Source organism: Halichoeres trimaculatus, unplaced genomic scaffold (genome assembly GCF_033239565.1).
Source record: "Halichoeres trimaculatus isolate MK-OKI-2021-1 unplaced genomic scaffold, fHalTri1.1 fHalTri1_scaffold_18, whole genome shotgun sequence".
In the NCBI taxonomy this organism is placed as follows: Eukaryota; Metazoa; Chordata; class Actinopteri; order Labriformes; family Labridae; genus Halichoeres; species Halichoeres trimaculatus.
Window position 1 is genome coordinate 28,787,990 of NW_027437196.1, and position 18,372 is coordinate 28,806,361.

Sequence of the window (18,372 nt, forward strand, 5' to 3'; positions counted from 1 at the left end):
ATGCTGTTTAGCAAACTTTAAACCAGCTTCAACATGCCTTTTCTTGAGGAATGGAGTCTTGCAGGCTGAGCGTCCATAGAGGCCATGGCGGTGGAGTGCATAGCTTATTGTTTTCTCTGTAACAATTGTACCTGCTGCCTCCAAGTCTTTCTGGAGCACTTTCAGGGTGGTCTTTGGCTCATTGAGTACTCTTCTGACTATCTTTCTGACTCCCTGGTCAGAAATCTTGCAAGGAGCTCTGGTGCGTGGCCTGTTGATGGTAAGGTGGTGCTTCTTCCACTTGCAAAGTATCCACAAGTATCCACTTCCACTTGTCAGTATCTAGCAGTTGTGTTAAAAATAACAACTTAACTGTGACTTATTTAAAGTATTTTATGCTTTGAAAGACATATTTACTGCGTTTCTGAAAAAGTTGCTAAAATTGCCAAATTTATCAGATATGACACAAGTTATATCATGAAATAAAGGGTTGATAAACATCCCAGTTCAAAAAAAAAATAAAATTTTGTGGCTTTGTTTTTATGGGTCATGCTTTATAGGGCTAACAAATACAACTGTCTTTTTTTTTTCTTCTCTTTATTGTGATTCAAAGTCTCTAACAATGGATTAAACTAACTCTTAATTCCTGTTCTGCTCATTAAAAGTCCATGCACAGCAAATTAAGACATTTTATTTTAAACACATTAAATAGGTCAAAATGTATTTCCTGAAAACATGAAAAAGTCTAGGCTCACAAACTGTTTTAAAATTTCTGTGTTCAGGATTTAATGGGCGGGTCAGAAATCAGAAATCGCATTACGTAACAGAGCCTTCATTTGCATAATTCTGCCACTGCTGCTGGTGTGGTATAAATACGTTCAGGTTTTCCACTCGCTCTCGAGTATCCGAAAGCATTTGTTACTCCTTGACTGTGAGGAACGAGGCTGAGCATTATCAGTATCTGATTCACAGTCAGATTCTGGCTCTGATGGCTCAAAGAGGTAGGGCTGGGTCTGACCAATGAGGCTGCTGGTGCTAGCTTCCATTGCTACTGTAGGTTTCATTTTTGTACAGTACACGGAGGCAGCTCCCCTCCCCCGTATGAGCGTGGCTCCAGTACCTTGAAGTGACAGCAGAGAGGAGTACTTGTTTTTCCATGATTTTGAGACTTTAATTTATATACTTGGATTTTTTTCAAAGTTTCAAATTTAGCTCATTGGTCAATGACACATGTGTCAGCTGTCTGACAAACTCATAACACAACCTCACATGGTCTGAATGAATCTGGAAGCTGATCTTAAATTGTCATTTTGCTGTTTGCTGGGTACAGAAATCTCTTTGTGGTCCAGCAGTGAGAAATGTGTTCAGTGATGTTCTCTCTCTCAGTTTCTCATCCTGCTGAAGCAATCATAACAACTACAAACAACACAATTACCTTATTAGTTTTGAAGAGCAGCAGTTTATTGTTAACAAGGGGCTCTAAATGATCGCGCCTGCATGTTTGTCCCCGTTTAAACTGTGATGTAAATAAAATTGGTCAAAGCCTTTAGTGGATGATTGTCAGAGAGCGGTGAAGCGTGGTCTCAGATCTTCCCTCTGTGTGTTTGGTTGTTTTCTGACTCCACATGAGAAAGCTTGCTCTGTTAGAGCTTAAATACTTACCATCTAAAAAGACCTAAATGTTGGGGTGTGCTGTTTTATTGTAAATCAGTTTGTGCAGAGAAAGATTGAGGATGTTTTCTATTCAATAACACGTCGTTCATCCAGACTTTGTAAACTCATTTATTTTATCCACCTCTGTGTCAAAGCAGCGTGTGCTGATAAGTGATTTGACTTGCGTAGGCAGCAGATTGTCTGAGTTAAATAGTGAGATGATCAGTTTAAACACCAGCAGGCTGTGCCAGAAAGACAGGATTAAGGTTTGGATACGTATCCATTAGAATAAAAAGGATAGACTCTGAAACTGTTTCCTTTTCTTTAACAGCTGAGCACAAACCTGTCATTAATCCCAGCGAGGAGTGAAGTTTGCTGGAGTTGTTTTTGTTACTATGGTTGCCTCGATGCAATCTAATCCCTGAAAGTGAGTCACAGAGAAGGGGACAGCTCTTTCATACCATCAGTCAGCAGCGTTAGTGTTGGTGTAGTCAGGAATCCAAAAGAGCTCAGTGATAAACCCGTTCATATCGTGGGTCAGGCTTCTCCTCAGTTTGAATATCAGAGGGTTTATGACTTCAGATCTTATCATCACTGATTTTACTCCCTGCAGGCATCAGAGTCCTCAAACAAACTTAAAGTGGAGCCGTCTCATACATCAGCTTTAATCATTATAAAGCAGAGGCAACAGAGACGTATGGTTATATAATAATCTGCTTCAAAAACGCTGAAGTACATTAAGAAAGCAGAGAGAACACACCAAGAGGATAAATATAATATATATATTTAAAAAAATACAGCCTTACATACTAAAAATAGGTGGGTTAAAAATAAACCAGTTTGAGCTGTTGGACCCAACCACTGGGTCATTATAGCACAAGCCCAGCAGTAGTTAACTTGACCCGGCAAAAGAGGTTGGTCCATTTTATCCCAACAGAAAATCTAAATATTTTACCCAAATGCTGGGTCAAATTAAATACAATGCTGGGTTCAATTAAAATTGTAGTCAATGGTCTGGGGGAAAAAAGTGGAGAGGTTGTTGATAAAACAAATTTAGACCCACCTCTCCCTTCATATCCCACCCCTGGCTCCACGCCCGAAAGATGATGGACGTGCATCGTCATGGAAACGACTGTAGAAACTGCGTACCTGACCAACATGGCCGAGGCCGGACCAGTGAAAGCTTGAGGGTCAGTTCGCTGTAATACGTGAAGCCGTATTTATTTCTTTGAAAGTAGTAGTAGTGTGACAAGTTTTAGTAGTATTGTAGCAAAATATATTATAATATTTAGATATGTAAATATTTTCCGATCAAAGACGTGCTACGCTCCTCAATTGAAAGGCCCAGGTTGTTGAGCTTGTCTTTGAAAGAAACTCGACCCACAGATGTGTGATGGAGTGGGAGGACACTGTCCTCAGGAGATTTAGCTGTAACACTCGCCAGCTCCAGCTGTTTTAAAGGTATTTCTGTCTTTAGCTCGCTACTATTATTTGGGTTTTGTGGTTCTCTGATTGTTGAATGGTGTTTGATGTTCACTCTAATCTTGGTGCGCTAAAGGTGCATGGTTGTGTGCGCACTGGAGGGAGAGAAAGAGAGGGAGGCACGTGGCTTTCGTCGTGGTACAGTGCTTTGTGTATGTGAATTAGAACTTGACACAATGGTTATGAATCCAGTAATAAACAAGAATTTGTCCCCCTGCACCTGTCATAGTGCCTTGCTGTTTAATTTTGTCTGACGCCGACTGGGTTAGCACACTGCTAAGCAGCAAAGCTAAGGTAACCCTGACTTGTCAGACAACAGTAGCCACAACTCGACTGCCATAATTGATCACATCACAACAACAGTTCATTTTGACAGATTAGACAATAAGATGAATGGCCAGACGGCTGTTACTGTGATGTGAAGCCCCACAAAGCTAATCTTGCTAACCTGTCCAGCAGAAAGACGGCGGCATACGCATCCGTTTTCAGCTCTGTTAAATCGTTCCCTCCATCGTCAGAAAGTCACACCAATGTTGATCCGGGTCTTCCCTCTATTATGGTCAGAGATCTTCTTTTCATTTTATGCTCTTCTGTGTGTTTTTCTTTTGAGCTGTTTTCGGCCATTGCTACTGTTGGTATCGCACTACTTTCTTACACTGACAGTGCACGCTACCCAACATGCCCCCCCTGTCTGATCTGTGCATGAGTATGATCCGCCCCCTGGGTGTGTGAGGTGTGTGGGGGTGTACCCTGTTTTGGTGGCTCGGTCCGAGCCTCAGTATTTACCTGCTGGAATTCAGAGCCAAGGCCGTGTATTGAAACCAGACTTTTTTTTAACATGCTGTCAGTGATGATGTCTTGTGGATGGAGAAGATAAATACAGTGATTTTGACAAATAGTGCAGATTAGACGATCGCTGACTACACCTTTAATTACAATTCGTGGTTGTTTCAAAGACATATATATCCAATACTGGCATAAAAAAGCATGGTTCAATTTAGCTTCATTTTGATATATTTCAAATAGCAGTGAAGGTGTGACAGCCAGTCCATGCTGCAGAATGCAAACAACCAATCCGTGTAAAAGTGTTCGAACACTTAATCCATAGCTCCAGTGGCAGATATAGCCTGAGCTTCACGCACACACTGCTGTGACGTACATCAGGGTCTCATATCCACTGCGTTCCCCTCACTTATGGTCACAAAACGCCATCACAACGAAGATGACTCAGAATCAATGTCTTAGAATCTAAAGGAGCAGTTATTCTAGTGTAAAGGCAGTCATTTGAAGTTTGGTTATGAAGTAATTTGTAATATTTAAACCCTTTGATGCCTGTTGTCACAGATTTGCAACAAACCCTGTCAGATCTTGATGCAGCTGAAATGACCTTTGTATCTCATCATTATTACCTATTGATTCATATGCTACACAGACCAGAGATCCTATCAGATCCACTATGTTACAATATATTGATCAGGAGATGAACTCCTCATGTCTATATGTGTATAATACATAACTTAGTATTAACTATTATGTGCAATATACTCAAATTTACAATCTCAACTTAACTTATCAAAAACTCATAAAAACAATCTATTTTTATAATTGGTGATTAATTCAGGGAGTAAGGGGTTAGATGAAAAGGTGCTGATTTGCCTGACTCAAAAAATGGAGCTTGGGTCGGAATGGTGGAGCACGTCTGAGTTGCACAAAAATAACACAAAACCCAATTAAAAAAAACCATCATGGGTTAAACATGTTATAACCCAGTCATTTTTTTAGTGTGTATCAGTAAAAAACTGAACCTAAACTGATGTTAAAGATACACTTATTAAATCTGAACATTTCTTCCACCAAAATCAAATAGTATCCCATGAGTGTTTTATATGACATCTGTCAGTTTTAGGGGTTGCAGTAGCTGATCACTGATTTTGGATTTTTTCTGATCCATGTGTTGATTTGGCACAGTGACCCGTCCTGATACAATCTTCAGCACTTAGTTCAGGATCAATGAGGCCGCTGAATTGTGACCCCCCAGTGGCTGGGTAGGAGTGTGGTATCCAGCATCCAAACTTTTTTTTTTCTAATTTATTACCTTTAATAGTTTCAAATCAGTTTTACACCAGGGTTTATTTTTTTATTTATTTTTTCATTTCTTAGATACTGCCTGTGTAAATACTTACTACCCAAACACTGACTATGCAGGCTAGGGGCACAGTCACATTGGCCATCTGAACCGTGCCCAGGCATGCTTCAACCCTGATGTCCAATTTGTTTGGCCAGTGTGATCACAAGTGTGCCGTGCTCAGACAGTTCACTTCTCTGCTTCAGCATGGTACACTTTATGCACATGCACAAGCACACATACTCAGCGAGGGCAACTCATGACATATGATCGCTGCAGTCACTCCTCTCCACAATCAGTTTAAACAATAATGTGGTGTTAGAGGGCTGTGTCGGACCAAAACGTCGTAGCAGAAGCCAAAAAGTGATTGAAGTTATAGAAATGTTCTCCATGTTTTCTATAGTGTGCCACGCTACTTGTAAACAGATGCTTCATGATGACATAAGCAGACCATGAGTGTGCCCTGAGTTTGGTTCATATTGGAGTAGTGTGACCACAGGCCGTACAGGAACAGAGAAGGGGCAAACGTGCTTGAGTACAGCATGGTTCAGATGGCCAGTGTGGTCATGCCCTCAGTGACCACTGACTAATTTAAATGATCAAACATTTGTTTTTGATGTTACAGGATTATTGTGTTTTGTGTATTTCATTTTTGATACATTTTTTAGCCTTTCGTCTTTTCTTTTTTTTTTTGACAGGACAGCTTAAAATAGAGAGTGAATGTCCCTGATCAAATCATGCTGAGACAGCAGCCTGTTTACATGAGGCTCCTCACCCACCATGTGAGCTAAACAGATGCTCAAAGTCTGGGTGCTTGATGACCTTTTTTTCCTACCTGTGAGTAAGAAAGGAACCAGCCCAGGACAGAAAGAAGAGTTGAGGTGTCAGAAATCACTGAGCTTTCATTTCTAAAGCTTCGGAATCAATCGATAGACTCTCTGGACTGAGTTACCTCAATTTACAGAACTCAAGGTTTCAGATTATTGCAGCAAAGTCCAGTTTGGAGCTGCACACACAGAGCCAGCTTTTTGTACAATAACATCTTTGAAAACTATGAAATCGATAGTGTGACTTTCAGCTGGTTTGAAAGAAACAAAGGCTGAATGGAGGAACACCTGCTCCTTCTGGCCTGGTGCTGAGGTGGGTACAGGTGAGACAAGATCTGTCTGTGAAGGTCCAGAATTGGCAGATTCAGTTTGTCTCTGACATCAATGCTGTCTGTCTACACGGCAGATTTCAGTCCTTTTTACACTCTTTGAAATTATTAACAGGGCCAGCAACAGGTCTTTTGGTCCTGTGTCAAAACCAGAGCCATGGTAGTCTTTGAACAGAAAGACCTCCATCAGAAAAACCATGACAATCAAATGGCTAAGTGAGCATTTTTACCTGGATCTCTTGGTTCTAAGAAGTCTTAGTCCAATGAAAACTCAGTGAAGGTGGAATGAATCTCTGTGAGACTCTTAAAACCACTGTTTTTTTTGTTTTTACTTTAAAGTCCTTCAGATAACACGTCCAGCAAAAGTTTCAACTCTGTGTGAGTTGTGTGGTCCTCTGTGTCTTTTAATTTATTTAATCTTATTTATTATTTGAATTCATGCTTTTATTTTATGTTTTATTTATTTTATGGAGCTGGCAGAGCTTTGTGTATCTGCCTTTATTTTGTTGCTTTTGTACAGCACTTTGGAGACGTTGGTCTGTTTTTAAAATGTACAATATAAATAAAGTGGATTGGATTGGATTGAAATAAGGCGTCCCCCAGGGGTCTATGTTGGGTCCTCTGCTCTTTACCCTCTTGGACAGATCCTTCTTGATCAAAGCCTGTTTTAATGAATACTGCAAGCACGACCTAGCAGTTCCAGCTCTGACTGACCCTTGTGGGTTTAACCCACTCCATCCTTATCATTTAGCTTAGGGATGTTCAAAAACTGAAGACCTGATACTACAGCTCTGGCCCTAAACAATGATGGCTGAACAATGAATACAATAAATTCAATTAAAACTGTGGCAGGCATGCTTCTCACTCAAAAAAAGCATCATTTATTAAATGAGTACACAGAATAAAACACTAAATACACTACCCATACCTGACACAGGACTTTAAGTTTAGTTAGCATAATTTACTTTATATTTGCTTTACATGCTCACCATTAAAGTAACCATTTCTAAGCAAGAAGCCAATCTACCAACAGTTTGTAAAAACATCAATATCAATTTAAATAAATAAAAATAACAAAAGATATTCTCTTCTCCTTCAGAGAAACCATACAAAAGAAAACACACACACAGATGAACAATGGGAGCTGTTAATGGTTTACTTTTATCAGGCAGCAGGTGAGCAATGTGTCCCTGAAGCTGGTGCGCTGGATTCAAGAGAAAAGAGTGAATATGAGAATACATTGACTAAATTTCTGCCTAGTATTGATACAGTGGCATATTGCATTCCCTCAAAAAAACAAATCCCAGTTTTAAGAAATGACTACCTCATAGCTTCCTATCTTTACAAGCTACTATCTCATAAAAACAGGATTCATATTGCCATAAATGTGCACACATATTTGAGCAAGCTCCTTTAAACAGGGTAACAGGGTCACATTTCACACTGGAACACCAGCGACTGCTGATATTCAAACTCCAGTTTTCACTTTGTCTATTTAATGCAAAGGTTGTTTTCAGGTTGAGGTTCTGGTTGTTTTAACATCTGTCAAATTGTTGTTTAGGTAATAAATGCATTTTTGGTGATTTCACTCATACACAACTTGACCAGCCATTAAATATTTTCAGTTATTCCTGTTTTTGTGATAGCTATCTTGTAAAACTGATATTTTTTATTTTTAACTATTAAGTAAATGCAATACCCTACCGTAGTTAAATAAAGTATTTCTGATTCTGATTCTGATTCTAAAGTGTCTTCGATAAAGAGTCGTGGTTGTGGCTGACTGTTGCAGCAGCTCTCTCTTTGTCTATTTCCTGTAAAAAAATTTTGTCTCTTTTTCATAATCTTTGTATTTGGAGTGGATCATTACTTTGTATGGTTCATTGTTGGTCATGGACACCAAACTTTTTGTGGCTTCAGTGATATTTTTACTACTTTTTTTTGCCTGTGTTTGTCTGGAGATCCTACATGTAACCATGGTTGCATTGTTTACATGTGAACTCAGTTTTTAGCAGCCTGTAGCATGTCAATGCTAACTGGTGCAAGGCCTGATGTTTCCCCACGAGGTGAGGAGAAGGAAGTGAGGATGACCTGCTGGTTCTCAGGTGTGAGCTAAGATGACGACATGGACCTGTCCGTCCATCCGTCATTATTGGGAATGTAAGATTTATCTCCAATAAGATGGACGAGCTAGCCGTGCTAACCCAGCAACACAGGGAATACCAGAGGGCAGAGTAGCATCATGCTATTCACAGACATGGCTAACAGAGCAAACACCAGACACCAACGCTACATTGGAGGAGCTTCACCTGCTGTGAGCAGACAGGATCCAGGAGACAGAGACTGAACAGACTGCTGGGGAGGCTCAGTCCTGGACCCTGTGGAGGTGGAGACTGGCTGACTGGACAATGATGGACAAGCTGTCAGCATTTATTTTCTTATGGACCTTTTTATGCTGTGACTCCTCCTGAATTTCCTCTTGGGAATAAAGAAAGTATTTTCTATTCTATTCTATTCTTTTCTATTCTATAACTGGGTTGGGCCCAAAATAGGTGGCCAAGGCTCAGTGATGTGGCCTGTGTGGTCTGACCCAACAGAAGAGCTCCTGGACCTTAAGCCTCTTAAAAGGCTCTGCATGCTGGCTCTGCTTGAAAAGATGAAAATCTCTTGGTGAATCACCCACCGTAGCAGTCATGTTGCTACACTGACCTCTGGAGCCATGAGGAACTTGTGAGCATCAGAACTGGACCAAGGAGCCGTGGAATTTGATGTGCTGGGTCGACAGGTCTGATCCATGTGGGCTCTGTCTCTTCACATCCAGGACTTGAAGGAGCTAATGCTGATATCTGGGCCATTTGAACTGAGAGTTCACTAAGTCACAGGGGGGCAGGGCTGCTCGTGACGGGCTCAGGAGTGGCCTTGATGGTGGCCTCGGTTGTTGCTCAGCTACAGTAACAATCTGCTGCTCTATCTCTCACTGTACGTAGGCAGACATAGGCAGTGTGCGTCACCTTTATCAGTTTATCAGGGAGGAATCAGAAAACACTGATCAGCAGAGCCATGTTTACTCAGTCTTTCCCCTACAGCCTAAGCAGCTCTGTCGTCTTACCCTCAAACTTCTCCTCAGACTGCAGAGGAATCAGTTTTTCATGTCAGTGCTGTGTGTTAGGGCTCTCAGTGTGCGTCCTGTTTCAGCGCTGTGGTGAGTTGTGTGATTGAATGAAATGTTTTCAGACCAACATCAGTTTTAACAAGCTTCAGACACATCATTCCTTTGTGTTTCCTCCAGCCCTAGTCACCTTTTTCTCCACCTTACCTTTCCTTTATCCTTTTCTTCTTTGCTGAAAGAGATTCTCAGACCAGGTCTATCTAAGACTCCTGGTAACCTTTGATCAAAGACACACAGGTCTGACCCTGACAAAGGCTTTCTGTGGTTGGTTTCTAATGACAGCAGCCTCTGACATGTTCTCTTCATTCCTCTGATTAAGTCTGCAGGTGAAACTTCTGTCCCCGTATGAACCTCACCAAAGATTTTTATCACAATTTTGAAGCAGGAAAAGTTATTTTAACTCTTTTTCAATGTGAGGCAGTTTTATTTAAAACAATCATTTAAAGTCAAATTTTCTAAATGGTTGAATAATATTTTTGGAAACACTTAAGTAAAAAAAATAAAATAAAAAAACTTAAGTGTTCTGGCAAAATAAATCAAACTGATTGATTCTACTTGACTGGTTATAAAGAAAGGCTGAGCCCTGAGCAACAGTCCAGATGAGCCCACGAGACAAGAGAGGTTAGGGACTCCATAAAGATCTATGGTCAGTTAATTTAGCTTGGCATTTCAAACGGGTGACATGGATAACAGGGTTTTCAGTTATAGCTAAACAAACCTTTCAAGTCATCTGACAGGTTGGCATTAAGGAAAAGAAAAGTAAAAGTAGCTTTAGCTAGCCTTAGCTGAACTGGTGAGAAATAACCTGACTACCTAAGCTGAATGATGTCACTATATTTACATTTACTAATGTTTACCTCTGAGCCTTCTCCACGATCCCTGACGACACTCACAGTCTGATCTACAACAGCTCAGTGCCTGGACTGCCTCCATAAACTTTCACTGCTATGCAGATGACACTCAGCTTTACCTGTCTTAGGCTGGACTAATGTAACTCTCTTTTATCCGGCTGTCCTAATAAGTCTATTAGGACTCTTCTGCTGGTTCAGAACGCTGCAGCTCAGGAACTGACTTGGACTGGGAGGCGAGAATACATCTCTCCAGTGTTAGTGTCTTTACACTGGTTACCTATAAAATCTAGAATAGAGTTAAAAATTGTTCTTCTGACTTACAAAGAGCTTGATGGCACCAGGCCATTCTATTTTAAAGAGTTAATTGTTCTGTATTATCCGTCTAGGTCATTGTGTTCTCAACATGCAGGTCTGCTTGTTGTTCCTAGGGTCTCTAAAAGTAGTATGGGAGGTTGAGCCTTTATTTATCAGGCTCCTCTTCTTTGGAATCACCTACTTGATGAGGTCCAGTCTGAACCTTAAAGAGTAGACTTCAAACTTTCCTTTTTGATAAAGCTTACAGTTAGAGCTGGATCAGGTCTGAACCAGATCTTAGTTAGGCTGCTATAGGTCTAGACTGCTAGGGGGAAACTGACACACAGGGCTCCTGTTTCCTTCTCTATCTGTCAATCTAATTTCTAGTCTTAATGTCCTATAGTCACTGACCATACACCTTATACATCTTTTCTTTTCTTTCAGAGAATGTCTGTCCAATGTGATTCTGGTTCTGCTAGCCTCTTAAAAAAAATTTTTTCAGCTTGCAACCTAACTACTAAGCCATACCAGTGCGTGTGTGTCAATAGAGGTCTCAGTTATAAGTATGGGGCATTGGTGTATGTGCATCCTCGCTCAGTCTTGGCCACTACAGTAAATATAAAATTTAGTAAGATCATGTTCATTTTTTCATCATCAGCCTTTGGGTTCAGATTTTTATCACTAAGAGTCTAAAAAAGTGGATACTGCACAGCATAATTTTGATCTATTGAGGGAACTGTTCTGGTTTTAGCTCAGTCCAGAACCTGTGACCCAGGAGTCAGAAAATTACAACACAATGAGAACTAACAAATAGTTATTTATAGATGAAGGAGCAAAGTGAGGACACAAGGCAACAATATTTATCATTAGAGAGGTTTTTCTTTTGATGACCTGTACATTTTTATACCAATAAAAATAATGCACAAAACACAAGTACCAACCAAAAGTGATATTTAATGGTGTCTTTCTAAAACCAGGCACTGCCATAAAAAGGTGACCTTATGGTCGAACTTGTGTGTGTTTGTGGTAAAAGGTATCATCTCTTAAAAATAGCCTGACACACATTATTTAAAGCAGTGGATCAGTTTTTCAGTCCTGTATAGACCCATACAGTCCCTGCCTTTATGATCACAAGACATTTCCAAGGCCTCCCAGCCTCACATAAACAACTCCCACACACAGACGAGTCAGTGGCTGTCACTTTAGCTTCTGCAAGACGCCTCATGGCTGAGGCAACCATGTGAAATTTAACTGACAGAATAATGTCCAAACATATTTCCATCCTCAGTCCAACCAGCTTGGGATGCTCCGTGTGTAAAAAAGCATCCAAGCCTCCATTTGTGAGTCCAAATGGTGAGGTTTAGTGGCATCTAAAGAAATACAGCATGCAGCAAATATCAGGTCCTGTTTGCTGGGTTCATGAGGGGAATAAAAACCTAGTTCTGATGTTTTCATAGAGTCATTTTGCTGTTTACTCTCCTGCATTAAAAGGCACAGGGTTGCTTTAAAATCTTTCCATTATTTCATGATGAAACTTTCTGATTAGAGTGGTCTTCCCCATGTTGATAGCGCCTTCATTGGCCGCACAGAAACATGGGTCATTCTCCAGTTTCTTGTCCCACTACGGGTTGACTCTGAGCTTATTGTCCCAGTCCTTCTGTCAGATTCAGAGGGAAAAGAGGACAGAGCTGAGGATGAGGTGTGCATCCATTACTGTCTAATCTGCAGGTCCAACATTCAGCTACCTTTAATTGGATTGTGGAGCTGGATGATCATTATCCTGTTTCCAGATGGACTGTTAATTTGTTACAGGCGTGTGTATTTATCACTGACAATGGGACCCCCGCCCTCTGGTCCTCAAACAAGTGCTCCAAGTCTATCCTAGACAGTTTCAGACCTTTTTTATACTGTGGAGGAATAAAGTCACAGGTCTTAGGTCAGTGTTACCCAACCCTGGTCCTGGAGGACCCCTGCCCTGCATGTTTTAGATGTTACCCGACTCCGACACACCTGATTCAAATGATCAGCTCGTCATCAAGCTCTGCTCCAGCCTGATAAGGAGCCGTTCATTTGAATCAGGTGTGTTGGAGTGGGGTAACATCTAAAACATGCAGGGCAGGGGTCCTCCAGGACCAGGGTTGGGAAACACTGTCTTAGGTCTTCTTATCTTTTCTTTATCTCAGAGGCCAGCCCACCGAGCCTGATACACACATCCCCAAAATACATACACACTGTAAGCCCTGTGTTTGGTCCGCTGGATCAATCCCAGATTGTCCATCATCAGCTGTACTTTCCACCTCCAATGCCTTCTTTCTGTGCTGCCATTAAATAATTACTGTGTGACCAACGTCAAAATCTTTCAACCACATTCACCATAAAACCAGGGTTGGGTGATATGATGTTTTGTTCAGGTCACGATATATTATGGCCTTATCACGATACACAATATATATCTAAATATGTTGCCTTAGCCTTGAGCTCATGCTTTGGTGCATACAGTCCAAAAAGAATGAAAGTTCTAGATATGTATTTATATATTTTTTTCTGTATGTAACTGGAGTTTCCCACAAAAAATTACAGCAGTGCATCCCTGTTTGGTTTTTTGTTTGTTTGTTGTTGTTGTTTTGTTTTTTAGAGACAAACCCCAAAAATAAAACAGTCAGTTTTGGGTTTCACCTTGTCCTTCCCCACTACCCCTCTCACGTCAGCTAGCTGCTCAGCTACCGAGGCATCATGGAGCCAGAGAAGACTGTAACCAGGAAGCTGTTACTGTTACCCTCCACAGGGAAGGGCAGAAAACAAAAAAGTTTTGAGGAAAAGGCTGAAGCAAGGAAGAATTATGAGCGATACAGGTGCCAACAGAGACTGAATATTGGAGAAATGTACGACCTGTGGAAAAAGCTGCAGAGGGGCTAGGGACTGAAGACTGACGCAGAGACAGCTGAGTTTCTGTTGAACAGGTAATGACTTTGTTTACCACAGTGGGAGATGTCAGCTGAATAACTCTGGTTAGTCTGAGCCTGTACTGGCTAATGACTGAACACTGCTGGTCAGAACGGGTCGGCTCTGTCAATAGATTTTAGCATAAGTTAGCCACACATCTTTAGCATTGTAAACTGAGCTGGTGAAGAAACAATGCCAGACCTGCTTCACCGGCTAATTCATGGTTTTGATCGCACCGCTCCAATTGAAAAAGCTACCACTGTGTTACAAGGAGGATGACTGTCTTGTTTGTTACATTTTCTGCCGGCCAGCTTCTTGCTGTGTCGGAGGGAGCGTGTTGTTAGGAGGCAAAGAAGGGCCATACGAGCTGGGGGGCGGGATCTAGGAACACAGAGGGGAGGGGTGAGTGAGGCTGCGCTTTTCAAATGTGTCTCATCAGCCAAACTGGGTTTCAGATCGTAGACCATAGCTTTAAGCCAAAAAGAGATTAGCCTCTCAAAAGAAATATAAAAAAAATGTCACCTGGCTCCACTCAGATTCTCTGAGAGTCCCTCATAGTTCCACTGGTTGCACAGTGGCAGTCAGTGGGTATCATAAGGTGAGCAGACCCTGACTGTCATGCTCTTACACTTGTGATCATAACTCTGAGTCATTGTTTCAGATTTGGCGTCTTCTCTTTTCCTTTGTTGTCAGAGTCATGTGCCAGGAGGAGTCAGCTGACCTGTGGTGGCTGTATAACATTTATATCAAACAGACTCTAAGGGAGCAGACTGCGTTTGTGTTTCGTCAGACTGTGGGTCTTTGTTTAAATCAGCTGGCCTTGAATCACGCTACAAACATTCATCGACCACTTTCACTGACCTGTGTACGCTGAACCAGAGGCTCTCTGTTTATTCTGTTTTCCATTAGAGGGTAACAAAGTCAATGACTGAACTCTCTGTGACGGTCCCTCTCCTCCCTCAATGAGCCGCCTCATTACTCACATCATCTTCAAAGTTTCACTCCATGACCACAGAGCTGCTCTTCCTCCTCCTCTCCCTCCATCACCTGTGATTTCTGCCTGTCCTTCCTCCTGCAGCTACACCTGAGCTCGCTCTCCGAGCAGGGCGAGGTGACGGTCCGCCCCTCTGTGGGAGTTAATGGGACCAGGATCCCCATCTGTCCCAACTGGAGCTATTTATGAACGCTGGACGCCATCTGTTGCCAACACACCTTTCATCATCATCATCATCATCATCATCATCATCATCATCATTACAGAGAGACAAGAGGGAGGAAGGAGGGACAAAAGTGTCAGACAGAGGAGAGAAGGTAGGAAATGGTTTCTGGGAAATGGTGCAACAGAGTGTGACTTGAGGAAAGTGAAACAGTCATCTCTGCTGTCTCTGGGTTGGTTCGACTTGTAAAGTAATAAAGCTCATTTCCATTTTTTCCATTTCATTTCAGGAACAGTGTGAGCAGTGACGACACGCCTGGTCCTGGCATGAATAACTTAGTTACCTCTGCTTCCTCTTACCTTTCTGAAATGGTTATTATGCTTCTACTCAAAAGAGTTCTGAACTGTGGAACTTCTAGTAAACAAGAGGAAATCCAAGTTAATGTGAATTTGCAATTTCCTGTGGTCATGTGTTCACTGAAGATGATTTCTCCATCAGGTACCATCAGTGTTAGGGGGAAGGCAGGAACAGCTAAATAACTCAGACAAACCTGGGAAATATTTCCTCTTTTCAAAGAAAACATTCATTTGTTTTTCAGAGACCAACTTTTCTCAACAGGCATGTGTCAAAACTTTGTTTCCAAAACTCTGTGGCCCTGATTCATACATGGACTGCGCAGCTTTTCGCAGAGAGACAGAGAGTTAGATGCTCCACAAACTGCTCCGCCAGGCAAACATCCTCTCTGTGAGTCTGTGTTGTTTTCACCCATTTAGGTTTAGATGACTTTGTGCGTTCATTTGGAGCAGAACAGGAAAAAAAACAATTTGCTGACACTGACTCGAACCACCACAAACAATTTTCTGCTGAATTTGTGATAACTGCTGTCTGCGAGTTGTTCCACCTGAACTTTTCATCAACATCTACATATAAAGACTGTGGTTATAACTTTGACATCACTGTTGTTAGAATAATCAGGGACTGGATCATAGTGGGGCAGTCTGAGGGGCACCCTTTGGCGAATGAGCCCAACAGAGTATTTTATCTGATTGGGCTGCTTTTTGTTAGCTGGCTCCAGGACGTGAGTGTGTTTAAAATGGTATGAGCTTTTCTCTCCGTACAGCTCGTCATGTGTGGGTTGAAACGTACAGGAAGCCTGTTACTGTTTCTCCTGTTCATCCTTTCTGTTTTTACTCTCTGATATTTTCTTCTGGATGTTTTTCCTCTCTGGACGTTTGTTTGGAGTGAGCTGTTGACTGTTTCACTGTTTTCTCTGTGGAATCGCAGACGTTTGCCAGCACTCTGTTGCTGCTGTTGATGCTGAGCCAAACATCAGGAGTTTCCTGCAGCACTCTGGATATTCAGGACTAGATACGCTTTTATTGACACCAGGGCTCTCATCAATCCAATTCTTTATTGATTCCCTTATTAGTTCCTCTTGTGAATTTTCTCTGTACCAAAAGTAGCTTTACAGGTTTTCTTTGTCAACAACATTAAATTGATTTTATATGTGAATAAATATGTAATTGGTCTTCAGATCTGGATATCTCTGGGCATGGATTTACAGAAATAATTACAAATTGCATGTGATGTAACCGTGCATTGTGCTGTAATATATTGTTGACTCATGTAGGCCATCTAGTGTCTAAAAGTGGTTATATCAATATTCTAAGTTGTTTGGAACCTTGCTGCAGTTATGATGCCGGCCATGAGTCTGCACTTACCTTTTCTTCCATTTGCATGGGAGTTTTTTGGCATTTGTAGTTTTCAGTATTTTTTCCACAAAGAGTAGCTATGATATGTGTCTGTGATGAAAGAGGAAATTCTATTTGAAGCCGAGGTTATACCGCCATTTGCTAACCTCTACCATGATTCCTTGCTAGGCGCCACCCAAGTAGCAGCCTGTTGCAGCAGCTCTCTCTTCTTTGTCCGTTTCTTGTAATCTTTTTCGTCATCTTTGTATTTGGAGTGGATCATCACTTTGTATGGTTCATTGTTGGTCATGGACACCAAACTTTTTGTGGCTTCAGCAATATTTCTACTACTTTTCTCCTGTGTTTGTCTGGATATCCATGGCTGCATTTTTTACATGTGAAATTAGCTGTTAGCAGCCTGTAGCATGTCAATGCTAACTAGTGTAAGGCTTGATGATTTCCCTCAAGGTGAGGAGGAGGAGGTGAGGACGACGTGCTGGTTCTCGGGTGTGAGCTGGGAGGTGACGACGTGGACCTGTCCTTCCATCCATCGTTGTTGGGAACGTGGGATCTATCTCCGGTGGGATGGACGAGCTAGCCGTGCTAACCCAGCGGCAGAGGCGCTGCCGGAGGGCAGAGTGGCATCGTGCTGTTCCCGGACGTGGCAGACGGAGCTGACATCGGACGCCGGGGCCACATTGGAGGAGCTTCACCTGCTGTGGGCAGTGTAGCGTGAATCGGTGTCAAAGAATGACTAGTTAATTATTAACAGCAGAATGCCAGCATTCCACCGGAGCGAAAGTATAACTTTCAAAAGACATTTAAACTTACAATATGCAAGTTTAAATTTAAGTCGGGGCACCACCCGGTTTAGAGAAAACAGGGAAACTTTAGAAAGGTTTACTGTAAGAATTTGTGAGTTAATAATTCATAGAATTATCAATTATCATGTCTCAATATCAAAAGGCCGCTACATCAAACGTGAATTCTTTTGAACGGTGTACAGAGGCCGTTAATTTCAACCACACAAAGACAGAAAGCAATTTCTTTATATATGAAAAGTTTATTTACTAACTAAAAGGAGGAAAATGTGCATGAATAAATGAACAGGTGAAAGATATAAAAGGATAAATGCAATGAGGAATAGAAAGTGAAACTGATCATAAAAACCGGAATAAATGAAATAAAAATGACATAAACCAACCCACATAAATCTAACTAACCCACCCAAGATCTCTGGGGCATTGACCACGATATACCAGTGAATGCAAGATTGTCTTACACAAGTTCTGAGGCCGATGGTGAGAGTGGAGGGGGCGCCAGAGGTGGCTGGGTCCCGCTGCAGATGTCTGCGGATGTCCGTTGAGGGGTGATGGAGAGGCTGGAGGTCTACTGCAGGTCATCTGAGCGTCACGGAGGTGATGTCCGATGAGTTGAGTCCATGGAGTCTATTCTCACAGCGGCAGTAGCGGCTGGAACAACGGCGATGATGCCGGGCTTCGGGTTGAAACTTTGGCAGAGTTCCAAAGTTGAATCACCGCAGGGAAAGCAGTGAGCAGCGCTCGTCTCCTGACGTCAGCGCATGAGGGGGAATCCCCGTCGATCAGCTGGGTGTCTCAGGGAGAGACCCAGGCACCAATAGATGACTGGATGCAGTCGGGCTGAGGTGACTTGCGTCTCAGCCTGTAGAGTCTGGAGCCGGTGATGAGCTTAGAGTTGGCATGTGCGTTGCCAGTTGAGGAGTAGAAGGAGAAGAGCCTTCTGAAAGAAGTAAGAGGAAAGAGAAGAGCCTTCGTGTAGAAGGGTGAAGAGAAAAGAGCAAGAGCCTAGCCTCCTGGAAGGAGGGTAGAAGAAAGAGCCTTCGTGTAGAAGGGT